This window comes from Leopardus geoffroyi, chromosome B1 (genome assembly GCF_018350155.1).
Source record: "Leopardus geoffroyi isolate Oge1 chromosome B1, O.geoffroyi_Oge1_pat1.0, whole genome shotgun sequence".
NCBI classification, from domain to species: domain Eukaryota; kingdom Metazoa; phylum Chordata; class Mammalia; order Carnivora; family Felidae; genus Leopardus; species Leopardus geoffroyi.
Window position 1 is genome coordinate 115,080,255 of NC_059327.1, and position 12,864 is coordinate 115,093,118.

At 44.1% G+C, this 12,864-nt stretch overlaps 1 protein-coding gene across 4 annotated transcripts in view; it reads right to left on the bottom strand.

Moving 5' to 3' along the window:
* SGMS2 (sphingomyelin synthase 2) overlaps positions 1 to 11,390 on the bottom strand; it is an 84,187-nt gene extending 72,797 nt beyond the window's left edge. For 2 of the 4 annotated variants that reach the window (XM_045471083.1, XM_045471068.1), the window contains exon 1: positions 10,899 to 11,390. The gene's annotated coding sequence lies outside the window, so the exon portion shown is untranslated. Of the gene's footprint in view, positions 1 to 10,462; positions 10,710 to 10,898 lie in introns of those variants that run through there. The other 2 variants (XM_045471078.1, XM_045471092.1) reach the window with 2 other exon arrangements.
* Between the last annotated feature and the right edge of the window lie 1,474 nt (positions 11,391 to 12,864).

The following is a 12,864-nucleotide window of genomic DNA, read 5'->3' on the forward strand; positions in this document are numbered from 1 at the left end:
CAGCTAATTTTCTACCAATATTTCTTTAAAATTATTTTTAAAAATCTTACATTAGCCCTTATTTCATTTGTTAAAATTTTATTTATGTATTTATTTGAGAGACAGAGAGACGAGAGTGCTTGGGGGAGGGGAAGAAAGAGAGGAAGAGAGAGAGAATCCCAAGCAGGCTCCATGCTGTTATCGCAGGGCCCAAATCAAGAACCATGAGATCATTACCTGAGCTGAAACCAAGAGATGGACGCTTAACTGAGCCACCCAGGTGCCCCTTTCATTTTTTAATATAGGAGAATCTCAAGATTTTATTCCTTACACTGCTATGTCTACATTGTACAAAGGAGAGACCCTGACTTTTTAAATTTTATTTATTTATTTATTTATTTATTTATTTATTTATTTATTTATTTAGATGGAGAGGGAGAGTGAACAGGGGAGGCACAGAGAGAGGGGGAGAGAGAGAATCCCAAGCAGGCTCCACACTGTCAGCACAGAGCCCAACACAGGGCTCAATCTCAAACTGTGAGATCATGACCTGATCCAAAATCAAGAGGCTGAAGCTTAACGGACTGAGCTACCCAGGCGCCCCAGAAGAGACCTTAATTCATGGAAGTTGTCTCCAAATCACAACATAAGATTAGCTATTGGATGATTCCTTTAAAAAACAAAACAAAACTAATCCCATCCATTATAATCCTTGTTATTTTTTTTAATGTTTATTTTTCAGAGACAGAGAGTGTGCGTGCATGCAAGCAGGGGAGGGGCACAGAAAGAGGGAGACACAGAATCCAAAGCAGGCTCCAGGCTCTGAGCTGTCAGCACACATCCCGACATGGGGCTTGAACCCACAAACCATGAGATTATGACCTGAGCCGAAGCTGGATGCCTAACCGACTGAGCCACTCAGGTGCCCCCCCACCCACCCAATTCTTGTTATTTTTAATTCTAGTAATTGATTCTTCGATTCCAAGATATCACCTACTCTGGGGTCCTCTAACCCTCTGGATACTTACTATAGACGATCCAATGAATGATACCATCTTTTATTTAATTTGCTATAGTTGGGAAGTCCTTGTACAGATATGCCCTTGCTCTCAGAGAATTCATAATAAAGTTGCCGGATAAGCAAAGAGTAGATTTAGAAAAAAATTGAAGGACTCTGGAGTCAGAACTCAAGTGATAATCCCCCCACATTTGGACTATCATCTTACCCCCAAACAAACGCAGAGTGGTGATGACCACCACGTGGAGCGCAGAGCCATATTTCTGTCTTGCAACTCTGATGAAAAAGGCCCAGCAAAGTGGCGCAACTTGCTCCAGAACCAACAGACTTTTTTTTTGCTGAAACCTTGGTACTGTCACTTTAAATGTTTGCTAGGTATAAGAATGTACAGAATTATCAAAAGCCCCCAAAGCGGTTAGTTTTGCATGTAAAATATGATAGCCCCCAAAATATAAACACTTGCTATACCTGATGTGCCATAACAAGAAATCATGAGATTACACAGCTTTCCCAGTGCTGGCCTAAGGAACAGATCCAAATGCAGATTGTTGTGGTAACTCTATTAGTTTCTCTTTGCTGCTGTAACAAGTTACTACAAATTTGGCGGCTTACACAACACACATTTATTTTCTTACAGTTCTGGAAGTCAGAAGCACAAAATGGGTTGCACTAGGCTAGAATCCAAGTGTGAGCAGGCTGTATTCCTTTTGGGAGGCACTAGGGAAGAATCTATTTCCCTACCTTTTCCAGCTTTGAGGGACTGCATACATTCCTTGGCTAGTGGTCCCCTTCCATCTTCAAGGCCAGCAATGGTCCTTTAAGTTTTTTAAACTCAAAACTGCTAGTTCGGACTCTCTGATTCTGACTCCTGTGCTTCTCTTTTCCACTGGGTCCAACCAAATAATCCAGGCTAATCTCCATGTGGTAACATCAGCTGATTAGCAACTTTAATTCCCCCTTGCCATGTAACATAGTAGATACACAGATCCTGGGGGTTAGGATGTGAAACCTTTGAGGGGGGCCGTGATTCTGTCGACCACCATCTCCAATACCAATTAGGAGACAGTCAATGAAACCTCACATGTACAAATACTGGCCCCCAATAGAACTTTCAACTATGTTATAATGGGTGAAAGCCTTAAAACTTAAAAAATAAATATCATGGGGCACCTGGGTGGCTCATTCGGTTGAGCATCCAACTTCAGCTCAGGTCATGATCTCACAGTTCGTGAGTTTGAGCCATCAATTCCTGTGACTTACCACCCAGAGGATTAAACTAGGTCCTGTATTTCAGTATCAGTATTGAAAGATGGTGATGCTTAACTTTCAATACAGTATTGTCAGACATAGTTCTCTAAAAGTTCCCGAGTGTTCAGTCAGGGTTGGTATGGAGTCTGGAAAAGAAGTACATTCTTCCATTCCCGAGATTAGTGCACACGGCTCAGCATGATTTGCAATTTTATGCCTGCTACTCTAATGATATATATTTTTTAATTTTTTAGGTTTATTTATACTTGAGAGAGAGAGGGAGAGAGAGAATCCCAAGCAGGCTCTGCAGTGTCAGTGCAAAGGCCGACGAGGGCCTCAAACCCATGAACTGTGAGATCATGACCTGAGCCAGTCACATGTTCAACCAACTGAGCCACCCAGGTGCCCCTCCATGCTAGATTCTTTAAGTGCAATGGTTCAACTCCACTGCCAAACTGTCTGCTTTCAAAATCTAATTCTGCCTCATACCAGCTCTGTGACCTTAGGCAAGTTTAACCTGTCTCAGATGGGGATTCTTAAAATGGGGATAATAATATGGGCCTCAGAGTGTTTGGGGAGAAGTAGAGAAGTTCTAAGTGCTCAGAAAAAACCCTGGCAAATAGTGAGTGCTTTAAGTATTTGGTGAATAAAATTTTAAATGTTCCTGCTTGCTGCTTATAACTTGCCAAACTATATTCCAAGGGAATGTGCTTCTCAGCACTAATCCATTATAGAGGATATATCATAAACACACACAGATTTTATACATATATATATATATATATATATAATTTTTTAACAAAAACAATGACTTTTTTTGCTATTAAAGTTGGGTAGCTACTGGGGTGGTCATAACTGGACATTAAACAACTTGCTGGACAAATGCAAATCTCAGAAAACAGTAGCAGCTGTGTGAAATAAACCGTCTCAGGGCCTCCTAAAGAAAGACTCACAGCATCGGGGAGGACAGTGGGGTCTGTGATTCTTAATGGCCCTGGGCATTTTCTGGGACAGTGGTGTTCATGGTACAATACTCTTCAGAAGGCTGTGCTCCGTAAGGCACAGCAATTGTGCTACGTTAATGCTACCAGCATCTGCTGAGAGGGCTGGCATATTGTGATTGCTACTTTGAAAGCTTTTCAGCATTCACAGATGATGTTATATAGTTCTTATGAAAGTTCTTGAATTCAATGGCAATGCACAAACAACTTCAATTATTTCATTTTAACCGTGATGAGGAGGAGGAGGGAAGGGTGAAGGATAGGACCCAGACCCTACCAATACAGGCATGATGTGACGAATGGCTATTCTATTGCAAAAGAAATAATGATGGAGCACCTGGGTGCTCAGTCGGTTAAATGTCTGACTTCACCTCAAGTCATGATCTCACGGTTTGTGAGTTCAAGCCCAGTGTCAGGCTCTAAGCTGACAGCTCAGAACCTGGAGCCTGCTTCAGATTTTGTGTCTCCCTCTCTCTCTGCCCCTCCCCTGCTTGTGCTCATGCGCGTGCTCTCTCTCAAAAATAAACATTTAAAGAAGTTTTTAAAAAATAATGAGAAATAATTTGATTTTTGAGGTAACAGAATTGAACCCTTTGTTTTAAAAGTTAGAGATGTTGGGGCGCCTGGGGGGCGCAGTCGGTTAAGCGTCCGACTTCAGCCAGGTCACTATCTCGCGGTCCGTGAGTTCGAGCCCCGCGTCAGGCTCTGGGTTGATGGCTCAGAGCCTGGAGCCTGTTTCCGATTCTGTGTCTCCCTCTCTCTCTGCCCCTCCCCCGTTCATGCTCTGTCTCTCTCTGTCCCCAAAATAAATAAACTTTAAAAAAAAAAAAAATGTGTATAAAAGTTAGAGATGCAGGTTATATGCAAAAAAATAAAATAAAATAATGAAAGCTAAGCCACTGAGTATTTACTATGAACCAAGCATTACCCTTGAAGTTTTGCTCACAAAGTTTTATACATCATACAGTCACCTTATTGAAGCAAATATTTTATTCCCTTTTTATAGCCGGGAAATGGAGGTTCATCTGAGAAAGCTGCTCAAGGTCACCTAGTGGCGAGGGGTGGTGTTGGGATTCATGACACCCCACTATCCTCCCTGATGAGTGTGTCTTTCTTTAGGAGGCCACAAGACCATATATTTCACACAGCTGCACTTGTCCAGGTGGGTCTAAGCCTGTGTGTGTTCATCTCTCTGGTGTTACTTCATGACCTGAGGTGAGCTGAGACCAAAGAAGCGTCCCAGCAGATCGGGTGGTAAACATACAATCCCGTATCAAAATATCCACTCCCTAAAAACTGCCGTATTTCCAAAGCCAGTGAAAAGATTACAGAAAGCCTGGAGGGATATCGGGCAGTGTGGGACATTAGAATCAGCCGGCCCTCCCTTCAAACCCTTGCTCTGTGGTCTTGAGTGTGTTAACATTTCTAAAAATGGCTTCCCTACCTCCACAGTGGAGACAGCACAGTTTCTGTTTTGCAGGGCAGTCTGGAGATGAAGAGAGCGGTTCCAGGGTAGATGAAAAAATGCTATCTCAGAGTATCTGCCATTACTCAACCATCACTATTTTCCCCGATTAGCTCCAGCTTCTGGGTGTGAGGAAGCTTGGAGGACAAGCTCTGTGTCAAAGGCCTGGCTTCAAGTTCAACTACTGCTGCAAGTGTCTTCCGGAGAGGTCTCCACTTGTCTTTGGACATGGGCTGCCATCTAAAGGTATGCCTCCATGGCCCCTCAACTCACTAAGTGGTCCATGATCCAAAACCATATAGTCTTTCTTTGACTGGCATCCCTACCCCTAAATAAAAACTCATTCCTTCTCATTTTCTCTAGGTATTAGATCAGATTACCTACTTAAAGTAATTCCCAGGTTAAGGAAAAGGATCCTTAACCCATCCAGTGAAGTGTATGTTAAGAGTGCCTTCCCAGGATGATTCTCCTTGGCAAAACAGGCCAAGGAGGCCTCTGACACATGTTGTCACACCTGCCAGGCCAGACGCTCCAGGGTCACGCACGACCCCAGTTCCAAGAGGAGGAGCCAACCCTGAGCAGGCCTCTAGCACATTTCCATCTTGGTCTCTGCAGTTGTCTCTCCATCTCCAGGGCTACCCCTCTCTTCAGCTCCTTCCCAGTTGAGGAACAGCTTTTCAAGAGTTTAACTCGTATCACGTATTTTGCATTTCTAATCATCTTAAAAAGAGGCAAGGGCACCTGGGTGGCTCAGTCGATTATGCACCGGACTCTTGATCTCAGCTCAGGTCACGATCTCACAGTTCGTGTGTTCGAGCCCTGCATCAGGCTCTGCGCTGATGGCACAGAAAGCATCCTGTCTCTCCTCTCTGCCCCTCACCTGCTTGTGCGTTCTCTATCTCAAAATAAATAAACTTTAAAAAAATTTTAAGGAGGTAATTAAATTCCAGGGGTAGACACTTCTCCCCCAATTTTCCATAAATATGATGCCTCCAGTTCCACAGTTTCAATTGGAGAGCAATTTACCTTTGTTCAAATACTCACTGAACACTTTCTTGGTGAAACAAGTACAGCCAAATAAACTTAAGAGTCAAGAATGCCCTAAGGTGGGTACTTCAGCTCCTTCCCAATTCTGCCCAAGGCTAACCCTGACATCTGGGCATCTTTCTTTCCACAGATGAAATCCATCACTATAAATGAACCTCAGCACAGACAGTACCAGGCAAAGAAGTGACATTCACCTGAAGGGGTCCTTCCAGAATCTTTCACCTGATTTGACTTTTAGCACCTGGCTTTCTTTTCGGACACTTTGGCTTTGAATTTGTTACCTCCTCTTTAACAATTTTAATATGTTGTTTTATTCTTTTTTAACAGTACAACACTCAATCCACTTAATGCTTCTTTTTAAAAAAATCTAAGAATGTGCCAAATTTGGTTTCAAAGTTTTAAGTGCCATGATTAAACTACGAAACAAAATTGTAAAGCTGAATCTTAAATTGTCAGCAAATCATCAAGTTAGGGTTTGGTAGCAGGGAAAACTAACCAGCAAATAACAGATTACCCTATTTATATTTTCATCCTAGAAAAGTCATGGATAGAAACTAGAACTGATCTGAGTTTCTGTATGAAAAGGCTAAATTGGGGGTGCCTGGGTGGCTCAGTCGGTTAAGCATCCGACTTCGGCTCAGGTCATGATCTCACAGTCCGTGGGTTCGAGCCCCGCATTGGGCTCTGTGCTGACAGCTCAGAACCTGGAGCCTGCTTCAGATTCTGTGTCTCCCTCTCTCTCTGACCCTCCCCCGTTCATGCTCTGTCTCTCTCTGTCTCAAAAATAAATAAAAAATAAAACATTAAAAAAAAAAAAGGCTAAATTGAACACTATGCATAATCTAACATCCTTTATTAAAACCATAAGAACAGAGTAACTGGCATTGGAAATGCAAATGTGAACCCATGGCAAAATTTAAATGCTGACTCCAGGTAGCAAAGAGGGTATGATAGAATAATAAAACATGAGAATGCATAAATGAAGAAATGCTTTATACCTATTATGAAAATTAGCTAGTGGAAATTTATTGCCCTTTTGTTAAATCAACCCAAAAATGTGTTACCAATGATATGCTTTTCAAGAGATCAAACAACAAACACATAAGGTTTTTTAAAAGGTGACCTATTTAAAAGTGATGGTGCTTAGTCTAAAGCTAGTGTAGTGATAAATCTGCTAAATGCAATGACTGAAAGTTTTAATTTGGCCATCTTACTGGGAATGAAGGAGGCAAATTGTAGAAGCAGAATTTCTTCCAGAGAGCTACCAGGCAAAATTAGCACTGCTCCATTCTGCTATATTTCCCCACAAAACTTTAGCTTTACAGCGAACAACAAAATACAAGCCCAAATAGCTCTTTAAGAAAGCCTGTGTGTTCTGTTTTCATCAGATAAATCCCTTGCGTAATGAGCTACTGACCTATTGTGCAGCTCCACAGAGAATGTTGATCCTATTGCTGAAATCTTATGAGAAACACTAAAGGAACACAGAAACTAAAACTCTTAAATTTTAAAGAGAGAGGAGAAAGTTTTCTAATTCTGAATATCATTTAAAAAAAGGCAACTAAATTGAACATTATAATTCACTTTTTAAAATGCAAAATGACTAAAGTGATCATGGATTATATACTCATAGACATAGCTAGAAGGATACTTAATGCAGAGTTGCTTAAAATAGTAAAAACTGGAAGCAAACTAACTGTCCAAAAATAGGCGATTGGTTCAGCTGGGATGCAGCCATATAATAGAAAATTATAAAAGCTGCTGTAAAAGAGTATTTTAGTGATAAAGACGTCCATATTTGAATGAAAAAAGCAAGTTAGAAAATAAGGTATAGGGAACAAACTCAGTTTTGTAGAGAATGACTTTCTAGCAGTGCAACTTCAGGAAAGTTATTTTCTCTCTTTAAATCAGTGTTCTCAATACACATTAGCTCTTTGTGTTATATGTTCACAGGGTGAAAAAATTTGAAGATATAGTATTAAGTGATTTTCTGAGTGATGGCTGGTTTGTTTATCTGTACTTTTAAACTTACATAAGTAATATACTTATCATATGGGGGAAATTTAAATAAATTGGAATATTCTCACACAGAAATCATCTTCTTAAAAACCTACCATAGAGCTTTGCTCACAGTAAATAAGCCTTGGTTGAACTGAATTTACCCTTCAGATTTCATTTAAACCAGTTTGCTCTGGGGTTCATTTAAAATTACTTAATTTAACAGCCAAACTTGTCTATAATATTTTTATTGGACAAAGGAAAGCATACTTGCATTGGTCAGCCTCTTACGAATTTATGAGCCCCATTTCGGGACTCATTAGAAAGCCACTGGATCTTGCTATTACCAGTGGGAGGCAGCCTATGGGAGCCTAGTCACTTTCTGTTTCCTCCCCATTCCCCACTGTCTCCTCTTTTTTGGCTCCTTCTTTCCCCCTCATTTTCAAAGCCAAGGGACGCTCTGTACTGGACTGTAAGCTTCAAGGACAGTTACAAAACCTCCTTCGTGTTAGCATCACCAGTACCTAGCACAGTGACTGGAGTAGAGTATCTGTTCACTAAATGTTCACCAACTGAATGAAGTGAATAAATGTCTGACAGTTCAGGTTAGAGGCTTCAATTCCCTCATAAGATAGCCAGATAAAGGTAGGTAGGCTACTCGAGTCTGAAACTGTCTCGTAATTGTCAACCCCCCTCCCCCCAAAACAAAACTCCCTTCAAAGTGTCACTTCTTTAAAAAAGAAAAAGTCCAGGGGCACCTGGGTGGCTCAGTTGGTTAAGCCATGGACTCTTGATTTCCACTTGGGTCATGATCTCACGGTTCGGTTCGCGAGTTCCAGCCCCACATTCGACTGTGCGCTGACAGTGTGGAGCCTGCTTAGGATTCTCTCTCTCCCTGCCCCTCCCCATCTCATGCTATCTCTCTCTCTCTCTCTCAAAATAAATAAACAAAAAAATAAGAAAAAGTTCTCATTTGTATTCTATTGTCTATTTTAATAGATGTAAGATTATTTTTATTTCCCCTATATATTGTTTAAAGTATCCGGAAAATCCCAGTTTAAGTAACTTGCTCAAATAGGGAGAGTCAGGTTACCACCCAGATAGCCTCAGGTCTCCTGGATTCCAAAGCCCAAGACCATTCTACATCATGTGGTGTGAAAAATTCCCTCTGACCTTTGACCCTAAAAGCCGTTTTAGATATGGTTAAGAACAAACGTTTTCAATATCACCCAAGCAAATACTTCCTATCCCTCCAAATACTTCCTAGGGCTTTATAAAATCCCAGAAGAGAAACGGAGACCAAGAGGCAGCAGCCCAAAGGTGTCCAGTGTTTCCCTCCAGGTTTATAAGTCAACCAGCTTTACTTAAAAATGAAAACTAAAGAAACCAAATTAAATATTAACTCGCAAAACAACACTTCAACCAGAAGACTACCCTGAAGTAAGGCTAGCAGCAAACTAAGGAAAGGACCATGAGAATTTTGCACTGCTTATTTGGGGGTGGGGGGGAGTTAAGGGTAAAGTTAGAGTTTTCCACACGTCCAGTCTTCCTCCAAATTCTAGGTTTGTCAGTTTCAGCCGTTGCTCTGGCTCTGTTTAAACAATGAACAAGCAATTCCCCTGAAATGGGGTGGCAACCAAAACCTGTCAGGTATCCACAATGAAAGGTTTAGCTTCCTGAAGATCTGAGGAACTTGCCAAAGGATTTCCCACGCTAGACCACAGCCCACCAAGTTTACTGAGCAGGAAATTCTGTGGCAATTCACTGGTTATCACCCAATCCAGCACTCAAACACACTATTATTTATACATAAAGTCACAATTTGTTGGGGTCTGAGTTGTGCCATACATTATGACAGGTCTTTCTTGCTTTAACCCTCATTATTCTCATCTGTAGTTATAGTCCCATTTTACTGCTTCAGAGTGTTTAACGTGACTGGGAACCCACCGTTATTAGAGGAGACTATGAGCGACACCAACGATCTGAAAAGTTCAAATTCAAAATCCACACCCAACCTGGGGTCGCTAAACAGTTGAATGTCTTCAAAATTTTGCATAAGCGTCAAAACGTTTTGAGGTCATATTAGAGCAAGCAAGATGAAACAGAAGAATGGCCAAGACTGATGAACAGAAAGAAAAGACTGCAGAACATTTGAGTTGTTTCAAGGGGTCGCCGCGGGTTATTGACGACGATCCGTATCTCGGAGAGGTAGACGCGTCCACTCCCACCCATCTGCGCTGAGAAACCTACCCTCCCTTTCCTTAAGCCAAGAAACTCGGGAATGCCAACCGTTGAAAGGCTTCAGGGAGGGCAGCCCAGGGCTGGACTGTTACTGGCCACACGTCGTCAGTAAGTGGCTCTCAGAAAAGAACAAGACAGTCCCTCCTCCACCTCCTGAACTTCAGTCCTGCCCTCCGGAGTGGCTCTGGACAATGCACGGTTTAATCAGTGTCCTTTCAACGCCAGGACCGAGTTACCCGAAATGGTTGCAAATGAATGAGACGAATGCTCAGAGCTGGGAGACTCGGCCACACACGCACCCCCTAGCAGGCAAAACCTGGAGAAGGATGCCCTGGGGCGGGGCGCGCGGGGGCCGAATTAGAGCCACGTCCGCGTTCGCCATCCACCTTCCCCCTCCCCGCGCCGCGTCCGTCGCGCGGCTTCTCAGCCCGGTCTCCTCCCCCGGCCCCTCCGGGCTCTCCTCACCCGCTCTCAGCCTGGGGCTCCCGACGCTCCCGGCCGAAGGCGGCGGCTGCCGGGCGGGATCGGCCAGGGGACGGAGCCCGCTGCCGCAGCCACCCCCGGACCGAAGCCGCTAGAAAGTTTGCTCGGGGTCTCTCGCCGTGCGCGCCGCGGCCCCGCCGAGGAAGCCGCTCTCCGGTTCCCTCCCGCGGCCGCCGCCCCCGAGGCCGCTCCCGGCGGCGCTGCAGCACGGGGCCGGGCTCGGCGGCCGAGGACGGCTCCGTGCGCGCCGAGGGCGGGGTCTCCCCGCCCGCTCGGCCCGCGGCGCGGCGCGGCGCGGCGCTCCGTGTTTACCGCGGCCCGGCGGCCCGCTCTCCCCGCCCGCCGCCCTGCGCGCTCCTGACATCATTCATTCTCTCACACCCTCGCCCGCCCACTCCATTTCCAAACAGTGACTCACCCGCGGCCCGGTGGTGGCAGCGGCCGTTCCCGCTGCTGTGGCTCTCCAGGCGCAGAGCGGAGCTCGAAAAACCGGTGCGACTTCTTAAGAAGAAAACCCCAGCCGACCCTCCCCTCTCTCAACCATTAAAGGTGCTGGGAAGGAGGGGCTTGGCAGGCACGGCCGATTGGCTCCGGGCGGAAAGCCTGAGGGCCCGGAGCAGACCTCCCTGAGCGGTGACAGAGATCAATCTGGGAAAGTTCTTTGGGTGCCGCTCCCAGCAACTTTTAAGGATGGGGCGGGGAAGGGATTCCCCCACCCCGTGCCTCGCCTTCTTCAGGAACTGCTTCCTGATGTGGGTGTGAGTGGGCTTGGGGACGTCAGCGGTTATTCGAAGGGTTGGTGCCCGGGCCTAGGTCGAAGAAGTGGGTTTCCAAACCTCGCAAGGTTGCCTGGCTGTGTCAGTAATAGGTCCGCTCGGTGGCCAACTCTAGGTGTGAGCTGGAAGGGTGCTCCAAGTTAATGAGGCTAATAATACTTTCCCCTCGGTGACTAACCGCCGTGTCATCTGTCCTGTTAATTGATTTGCTTCTCTTTAAGGACAAGAGACCGTAACCAAAATAAACATTGAGAGAGTAGTTCTTTGCTCAAGTGAGCGCTGCGCTCTTCCGCAGCTTTTGGAGCACAAGGCGGCCCAGGGGTTTCCTTGATGAGCTCAGCAGATATGTTTTTAGAAGGGGTGTTGCCTTCTTAAAAATGGTCAAGGCTCTACGTTTCTTGGAGTTGCTATTCATACACCTGCTGGGCAGTTTTCAAAGTAAACAATGGCAGTCTCAGAGTCTAAACAGGATGAATTAGAATTGGCCAAATCTTCATTGAATTTAAATGACAAATATTTTATGTTCATTTCTACTTTTGGACAGGGTAATTATGTTTAGAATTTGCATTGCCTTATGGGTGATTACATATAATCAACAAAAATAATCCAGAGGCATCTCTAGGTGCCTACTGCAGAAATCATGCAGGGAAACAACCATTTATGATAATTAAAAACTACTATAACAATAACAACAGCAACAACAACAACAAACACACAGGGCTGTTCCAAAACACACAACTGTAAGATTCCACTACAGAAGCTTCCCCCAAATGAACTTGCTCCTGAAATTAACCAAAGTTTCAGCATCGTTGTTGTGAAAAATGCACTCATTTAAAGCTGCAGAAAGGCAAGAACCCAGAAGAGCACACCAACAATTGAAGTTAATTTTCCTTGGGTTTATTTTTCCTTTTCAGGAGGAATTCATTTTCAATTTTACAAAGCCTAGGCATTTTGCCCAGAAGACAATAGCAAATAGATTGGTTTGCTAGGATGCAGTCAAAGTAAATGGAAATTCAAACCAACAGTTTTTGTGGAGAATCACAGACAGACCTCATCAGAAGTTTGGGTGTCCTGGGACTAGATTCAAATGTGTAGCCACAGGCAAGTTTGGGTGAATATCCCACTGATTCCCTACTTTATAAAGTTCAAATATCTGGATGTTATGGAGATATGTACAAATAAGGTTTTCTACAGATCTCAAAAAATGATGTTGTGGACTTTTGGGCCTATTCACAAAGATAAACTCAAAACATTCATAACAAAGCCTGCCATCCCGTCTGTCTTACTACATGATGTAAATCCCGCAGCTCCATTAGGGGAGGATCACTTTCTTTACAGAAGGCTGTTTTGTTTTTTTATGTTTATTTATTTTTGAGAGAGAGAGGGATAGAGAGCGCACGCCTCTGCAAGTTGGGGAGGGGCAGCAAGAGAGGGAGACACAGAATCCCAAGTAGGTTCCAGGCTCTGAGCTGTCAGCACAGAGCCCAAAGTAGGGTTCAACTCACCGACCGCCAGATCATAAACCTGAGCTGAAGTCAGACACTTAACCCACCAAGACACCCAGGTGCTCCCAGAAAGCTGTTTAATGGATAGTTCTGGATTTGTGGT